The sequence below is a fragment of the Benincasa hispida genome, chromosome 10, assembly GCF_027475165.1.
Source record: "Benincasa hispida cultivar pf3 chromosome 10, pf3_genome.v1.1, whole genome shotgun sequence".
Classification (NCBI taxonomy): Eukaryota; Viridiplantae; Streptophyta; class Magnoliopsida; order Cucurbitales; family Cucurbitaceae; genus Benincasa; species Benincasa hispida.
The window spans coordinates 53,513,292-53,522,441 of record NC_143487.1 but is presented as its reverse complement, the minus strand read 5'-3'; positions in this window follow the sequence as shown (position 1 = coordinate 53,522,441).

The following is a 9,150-nucleotide window of genomic DNA, read 5'->3' as shown; positions in this document are numbered from 1 at the left end:
AAAGATTGGTATATCTACAACTCATTGAGGAGAGTTTTAAGGTTATATTTCACTCTGTTAAGAATAACATTGCTAACAAAGTGCAGAAAGCTCTCCAGAAATGAATGCAGGATTATGCTAACCTGGCTGTCCTCATCGATGGTAGACCCATTCAACTCTGCCACATTAAAGTGGATCATCATGTTAAGCACATGTTCACGAACAGAGGTGCCTTCTTCCATTTGGAATGGAATATATATTTAAGAGCCACATGCATAAGCTGTTCAGACAGTTGTCCAAACATCCCCAACAGAGACTCCATGATCTCACGCGCTGAGACCATAGGCTCATGTTTCTTGGCCAAGACTTCAAAAACACTTGTCAAGATGTAGGCTTGGGCCTTCCCATTCGCCCTTGTCCATCACTCGTATGCCTCCTAAATATTTCAAGTGGCATTCGGAGCTGGAATAGGAGGACAAGCCTCCATGAGGGCGAACATGAGATCCTCAATGATCAGATTCGCCGTGATCATGTGTTTCCATGTTGTGAAATTATCGCCAGTAAGTTTTTCGGTGCTTAACAATGCCAACGTGGCTGTTGCCATTTTGAAAAAGTTGCTGAAAATATGAACAAAACTTGATTAGACTTTGTTAAACCACATTTAAACCAATAAATTTTGCAAAACAGTTTCAAGTACCCTAAGTTATAGACTTCTATTTTGCAATGCTGCCCTAGTGAGGTAGGACAAACCTCACCGGTGGGGTGATCAGTTGTCCCTTCGCTGGGATGAGACATTATCAACCATTAGGTAGAACCAACGCTTGGAACTGAACCTAACAGCCACCATTTTTCGGTCCAGAATCGTTAACCTTTAACTATTCCGCGTAAGTGTAACCCCTCGCTTTCGGTGCCAGAGTCCCGCCCTAATAAGCCCACCTAAGATAGAAGCAAATTAGTACAAGAGACAAAGTTACCTTATCCTCTTACAGGAGATCAAATAAAGAAATGCGCAAAACTATCATCCTTTAAGGGGACACTCCCAAGGTGCCTTGAGGCGATGCGTAGTAATTTTATTCAACCTAACGAGGGAAACCGAGGGATATGCTATCGCACTTCCCACTCCCACTTACTAAGAACACTCTCTCCATCCACCTTGATATTGACCTACCCAAACACCATCCATTAGGAGGACACGCCAAAGATGCTGCGAGGTCGAGGGTAGATCTCACGATGTGGACTATTTAAGAGGAACGTGAAAGGTTTAAGTGAAGCAACTTATGCTCCAAGTACCTCCCATTGAATGTTCTACCTAGGGTTCATTAACCTAGACAATCTGGCTACTGATTTTAGTCTAAGTCGTCTTTTTAAACTCTTCTCATAAACAACGTTTGTCTATGAAATATGTACAAGTTCAAGTAGTCATATTTAAACACTTTAATGGATTGTCCTTAACTTGTATGCATGCATCAAATCTATCTAATTCACCTTTCCAAGTAAGTTCCCAGGTAGGGGTGTTACGTTTCCAACAACTTAAATACCCCAGCCTAGACAGAACCCGCCTCAGACAAAAGATCCCTTCTAGATAGATTTGCTACACTTTAACCTTTTATTAGCCAATTTAATCCTATTAAACTGATTAAAAGATTAAAGCCTTAGGGTTGCTAATCATATTAGAACCGTGATCTTAGGTCTATGTGATTCAAGTTTTCAACATTTTAAAACCATGAATTAAACCTAAGTGAGCATGCATGTCTTTCTTATTTCTTTTAGTTCTAATTTCTCTTTAACCGTTAAAAAGAAACAACTAAAACCATTGCGCACAACGAGGCATTTATAACATTTATAAAGTAACCTATGTGTCATGCTTCATGCAATGTCCGGTCATTAATATATATAACTTTTATATAATGCGTAACAACCAAGCAAACATGCTATCATTCACCCTTATACTATAAAAGTATAATATAAAGATGATACATGTCAATGCTTTTTATGCTTGCATAAATATAACTCTTATATTATATGATGCATGAGCATGCTCTTACATAATTAAAATCATGCTTCTCTAAATTATAATAATGACAATAAAGAGATTATGCATGACTATTGCATAACCTAAGGTGGGATTTACTATATGTGCATACCATATGACATATAAAAAACATACATCACATGTAATAAATGAAGGATTAATGGACCGGGATGAGCCTTTACAAAAAATCGGAATGAAAAAATCCTATCTATTACATTTTCCATCAAGCAAACCGGTTCAAAGGCGAACCGGATCTTGAACTGCCAGGAGGTCTTCATCATGTAGCAAACACCATAGGTAGATGATCGTTCAGCGCGCACTAGATGATAGAAGCATAATTAAATGATTGCGTAGACGGCGATGAGGCTGCGAAGCCTGATCGTCTATGTGATCGCGTAGCGCGACGATAGGTAAACGATTTACCTTGCATTACTAAGCGATCGTTTAGTCAGTTACTAAGCGATGAATCTTACTGACCTAAGCGATGAATCTACACAACGCGATACTCAGCGATCGCATACCCAATCGTCAACACGATACGATCAACTTTTGATCGCATACCACATCATTTAACCGATGCGTTCTACAGCGATCGCGTACTCCACCGTCTCTATGATGTGATCAACAACGATCGCGTACCACATCTTCTGCATGATGCAATCAACCCTAGATCACCTCCTTCCTCGAAGAACTGCAATGCTTGCCCAGAACTTCTTCGACGAATGACTCAAAAATTCAAACAAACTTTGAATACAAACTCGGTAACGATTATTAATGCCCAAAAACGTAGGGGCCTTTACAAACAATCGAAATGTAAAAGGATCTAAATCAAACCGAGTCTAATCATCCCGAAAACATCCATTAATCCGCACATCTATAGCAAATTTAACCATTAAACAGTGTAGAAATGCACCCACCAAGAACGTAAATGCCATTTCGTTGCAACATATGAAATCGGAGTATCAGAATCTGTTTTTAATATCAACTGAAGGATCTCTTATCGAAGAGTTCCATGAGCACGTTCGGATTGCTCAGATCTCACAGTAACTGAAATACAACAATATACATTCAAACGCACAGTTATGCAAACAAATCTTAATTAATGGCATGCTTTGAACAAATAAACAAAGGATATGAGTTGCCATACCAGTTGAAGACAATCTTCAGAAACAACTTTTGATCATCATCCATTAAACTCTTTAACAGAGTCTTTAACCAATTGTCGCATACTTACAAAAAATCAATCTAATTCACCTTTCCAGGTTGGTTCCCAGGTAGGGGTGTTACGTTTCCGTCAGCTTAAGTACCCAGCCTAGACAGAACCTGCCTTAGACAAAAGTTTCCTTATAGATAGATTTAATACAATTTTAATCTTTTATGCCAATCAATTTAATCCTATTAAACCGATTTAAAAAGATTAAACTAGGTTGCTAATCCCATCAGAACTTGTGAACTTAGTTTTATCTCAATCTAATTTTAAAACCTTTTTAAAACATGAGTTCACCCTAAGTCCGCATGCAACTCTTTCTTATCGATTTTAGTTCTAATTTCCTTTATAACACTTATAACGGAAACAACCAAAACCAACCACAATGCCAAACAAACACATAAAAGGCATTCATAATGCTCATAAATAGCCTAAGTGTCATGCTTCATGCATTGTTCATTCATTGCTACCTTTTATATACCACTTATACAAAACAGCAACGAAACAAGCAAAACATGCTTCCATTCATCTTTATACTATAACGGTTATAATATAAAGATGATGCATGATAATTCTCACTGCATGCAAAATATAACTCTTATATTTCATGATGCATGCGCATGCTTTCAAGTAATTTCTTCATGCAAGATTATAACACTTATAACATGATGCATGAATGATTGCACAACCTAAGGTGGGTTTTAAACTATATGTCAAACATTTTTCCATATAAACAACATACATCACATGTATAATAAACAAATGTTGATGAACTAGCTAAAATTGCCTCAAATCTTCACAAACTAAAGCTAACTATCACAAAACAAGGAGTCTCTAGTTCAAACAGGCAAACCGAGTCTTGAACTGTCCGGGCAAAGAAACGTGTCTCCACTAATCGTGCACCAAACACCTCGAGATCGTCTACACGAAAGAACAAATGCTTTGCTCAATCGTTTAGCAATGATCGTGTACCTTTTACTATGTGATAAAACACGAGGTACGCGATCGTGCAGCGCGCTTTGCATAAGCAAGCCTTATACGATCTTCTAAACAACAATTATATGATGAAGCACTATCGTCTAAACGATCACTGAGTGAGCATCGTTTTCTAAACGATCCTTTTTCTAAACAATCGTGTAGTCAGTGACTATGCAATGAGCAAGCTAACTACACGATCATTTAGTGCGCACGATCGTTTAGTAAATACTACACGATTGTATAAAAAAATCTACATGATCGTTTAGATGAAACGATCGTTTACCTCTGGCTACACGACACGACCAACTCTTGGTCTTTTTCTTCACTGAAAACCGCATCTCCATGCTTCGAAACTTCATCATAAACGACTCGACTAAATTAAACACTTTAAATTACAGACTCGATAGCACGTTAATTATGCCCAAAAACCCAGGGGCCCTTACAAATTAACACTTTGTAATTTAAAGAAAGCTTTAAACAGAGGCAATTACACACAAAAACATCCATCAACGCCATCCACAAACGCATTTAACCATTAAATGCAATGCAGAAAACCCACCATGACTGTAAAAGTAGTTCAAAAAAGAAGTGAAATTTGGAATATCAGAACAACCTAGCTCTAATATCAATTGAAGGAAATCGAACATGAGGATTTCCATGAGTAGCAAAAGGATTGTTCTAAATTTCAATCGTATATGAACATTAACAATTACAGTATACAAACAGAAACAACAGGCTATGCATAAAACCAAAATTACAACATGCTTTACTAATATCAAGGGAAGAACAAACATACCTTTGAAGACTCATCTTCAACACCTTTGATCACGAACGGTCATTCAAAGAAAGAAGGCAACCACAAACACGCGAACACTTTGACCGTTACACTGCACGATCATAGCAAACTTGAACAAAGCGATCACCAAGATCACGAACACAACGGACTCCACATGAACACCACGAACGACCTCCAAAAAACCTTGACAATGTCGAGTTGAGTATGACACCACCACAATGGTTACCTTGGTATTCTCAGTGTGAGAATCCATAAGTGTGGGCTTTGTGTGGACTTGGTTAGAGGAAGAGACCGGAGGAGAATAATCGTGTAAACGATTAAGCAAGTGGGAGATGACAATGTCTATCGTATAGACGATGCCCAATCATTTAACAAAAGCTATGCGATCGTTTAGCAGAAGCTGCACGATCGTTTAGCTCATCGGCCAGCTGAGTGTCTATTATGTAGAAACACTCCACGATCGTCAAGTCTCTCAAATTTGTCGTTTAGTAAATCTTATTTACTTGACAACCACCGTGAGAACTTTCCAAGAATGGAAATCTCAATCAACAAACACTAAATTTAGGAAAACATTTTTCCTTTTATCTCATGGTTATCATGAAACCACCAATAACCTCCCACTCAATTGGTTATTAGAGAAAAAGAGATAATTATCCAATAATTAATATTATTATAAATATATATGATAACCAATTTATCATACTATATTTCTAACCTATAGTTTTAATATTTCATCTCATGAAACATATAAACCATAGCTTTTTTTTCTATTCCATGACACTTAATGTAAATCTCATTTACATTAATCCTCCACTAGATATATCTCATACATCACACCGATCATATCATATATAAATGAATTACCTCTTGTCAATTTGAACATTTCAAATCAACACCAAGAACTAATCTTCAATTTGAATCTATTAAGCCACTAAGGGGACCTTATGGACCTGTAGCTCGAAGTTTCAATGGTACGTGACTAACTGACTAAACTCTTTAGTCACGGGATCCACCATCTGTTAACTGTCAGGCACTTCACTAAAGACCGACAGCTGAACTTTCCTTACTACAGATATATTATGTGTCCATCTTAACCAATCAACAGTGCAATAACCCTTCACAGATCGCTCGTAAGTATAGCTCGGCCAATAACCATTACGCCCCTGTAGTTACATCTAACTCCTTAAGTACCACTGATCCCTCTAATGAACATAAGTCATAGTCCTACTATGACTGAGTCCTCTCTTCCAAAGAGAAGCTATAGCCACTATGTTCAAGCCCCAGAATCAGTCCTTAAGGGAGCAATCTATCTACTTACACCTGCTTTGGGGAAGAAGTGAATTCCATCTTGTGTAACTAAGTTCCCAGCACCCAAATCAGATAAGTCCCCAAAAAGGTAGGCATGTTGAGTTGGCAATCTGGCCACTCTCACCCATACTAATCAAAAGACCGTCTTCAAAGGTAGGAGTTCCCAAACACTTAGAATTGAGGTCATGTCACCTATGGTCATTTAGGTGGTATGTAAGTCTCCAATATCAATGGCGTTATATACAGAGATAAATCGTCTCGTGGTCCGATCTTATATAAACTTTTTGTATAGGACACCCCCGCTCGCATGTCTCCACATGAATGGTCAGGATCTACCATATGTAGTAGTTCATAACACTTGCAAACCTCTACAAAGTGGGTCGTTTATGTAGTGTCACCAAGATCAAGAATCCCTCCTTAATCTTTATACTACAGACCTATTTAGGTTATCATTTAAGGCATGATCCACTTGTATATCTCATATACATGCTTAAGGTTACATACAATAACCATGAAGCTTTGTTTATTGGATATAAGTAAATGCCAGAATGAAATAACTCTTATTTTATTCATAACAATGTGTATAATTACAAAAAACGAGACTCCGGAAGAATTAGGACACCAATCCTAACAATTTGTAATAACGGTTGGGTCAAATGTTGTTTTACCCCCGAAATTACATCTTGCTTCTTAAGTCCCACTGATCCTCTAATAAACAAATGGTTTGTAATCCAATCACTAAATCAAGTCCTTCTCGAGCCAATGATAGAGTGGGGCCCCTTGTTGAAGACCTGGAATCAATGCTTAAGAGAACAACCTCTCTACTATCCCTAGAGATGGGTAGGAATGAATTTCGTCTTGCACCCTATGTATCCAACTATCTACTCGGTCTTACCCCTAAAATGGGAGGCTTATTGAGCCGTTACTATTGAGCCAACTCTCACCTAGGTCGAGTTACCTAGGTCATCAATTTGAAATAGTCAGTCTTAAAATGTAAACAACGTTATAAAGTAAGAGTGATTTATTCCTTCGTCCTAGTCTTATACAAACTCATTGCATAGGATGCCCCCACTCGCATGTCTCCACATGAACAATTCAGGATCACATCGTTTGTACTATCTACAAAATGGGTCAGGTCTGATAGTGTTACCAGAATAAGGTACCTAACCTTATTCATATACTATAAATCGTTTTGACTATTTACTCGAACTTGATCCATCATTATGTCTCTACATAAAGTTCAAGTATTCATGTAATAACGATGGATCTTAGTTCATTGGATTTAGTCTATACAAGTACAATTTACCTATTCAACAACAGTTTGATTTAATAAATGTCAATAATATTGATAATAGAAAATGTTTAACATTACAAACTACAAGACTTAGGACATTTGATAACTTGTAGAAATACAAGTTATTGTATCTCTTTCATTTAAAATAATAAGGCAAAGGCATGAAATTTAGATAATTTTTACCAATAACTCTATACAAAAAGCGAAGCATGCGATCATATATTTCTAATGTATAACATATTTAAATTTCAGACTAATTATACTACTTCTGTGCATAATATCCTTCAGCAGTCTGATGATCGTGCGATCACATATCCACTGATACGTTCAAAGCAAGAGTTGCTAGAGAAAAAAAAGTAAAGACGATCGCATAAGCTGCAAGCATTGAGGCAAGACATGACATGGGCGGTGGGTGTCACATCACAAGTTGCATTGGTGGCCGACAAGAAACAATGAACCCTTGACACATTGCAGATGGAGCGGAAGGATATGGGATTTAATGAACCTATCAACGCAATCATGAGTTTGAGAAAAGAAGTACCCATGCAAATGCCATGCAGAAGGGGACGATAATATATATCGTGACATATATCGTGGGATACATTGTGGGATATGAGAAGAAGACCCTGAGAAGGGATTCAGCTAGAAACCCTTACCAATTTTCCATAGAAACTCCTTAATGAGAGCTTAAGATTCTAGGGATAGAAGAATATAATACTGTTCAATCATCTAAGTGAAGCAGTTGTAAAACGAGTCGAAGGAAGTAAGACATTGCGAACCATAGCTAGACTCTCTGACCCTTTCTCTTTGTTTTCTGTAATTGTATTGTATTTCTTGTATTGACAAATTCAGATTTGCAGTATGAATACATGTTTGTTATATATCTTGTCTATCTTTTTCACCAACATCATGCATAGGTAAATCACTTCATGGGTTGAAAATATTGTAGCTAACACGACTAAATAACTTGAGGAATCATGCGATCAACTTGTTTTATGCATGCTTATATTTATTGCTTGAATTGATTGAGAAATTGTTCCAAAGTAAAGTTAATCTAAGTTTGAAAGAATTTAGATTAAGACCTCATAAAACAAGAGAAAATGTTCCTTAGAAATAAGTACATTCTCTACATATTACACCTATCACATACATCATAGAGATAAGATAATGTGACAAACACTGAGAAGTGTTGGTCGTAACATTAAGTATATAGCTTGATCAAATATTTCATCTAGTTGTTTAGAAAGAGTTAGTAAAAATCCTTCTCAACCCTCCTATCGCATAACTATTATCCAATTCACACTGCTTCATTTTAAACACAATCCCCATCACATATTTAGGTTTAAGTTAGCTTATTCGATCACCTCTTTGAACATTTTAACTCGTGCTAAGATCATATTTTTAGTCTCATTGCGCGCTTACAAGCAATCTCTGCGTTCGACCCTAGACTCACCAGGAATTTTAGTCAAATTTGCACTTGAGTTTTATTAAAGAAAACTTAGCATTAAATCTCATAAGCATTATTATTTCATCGCATGTACATAACACATCAACGT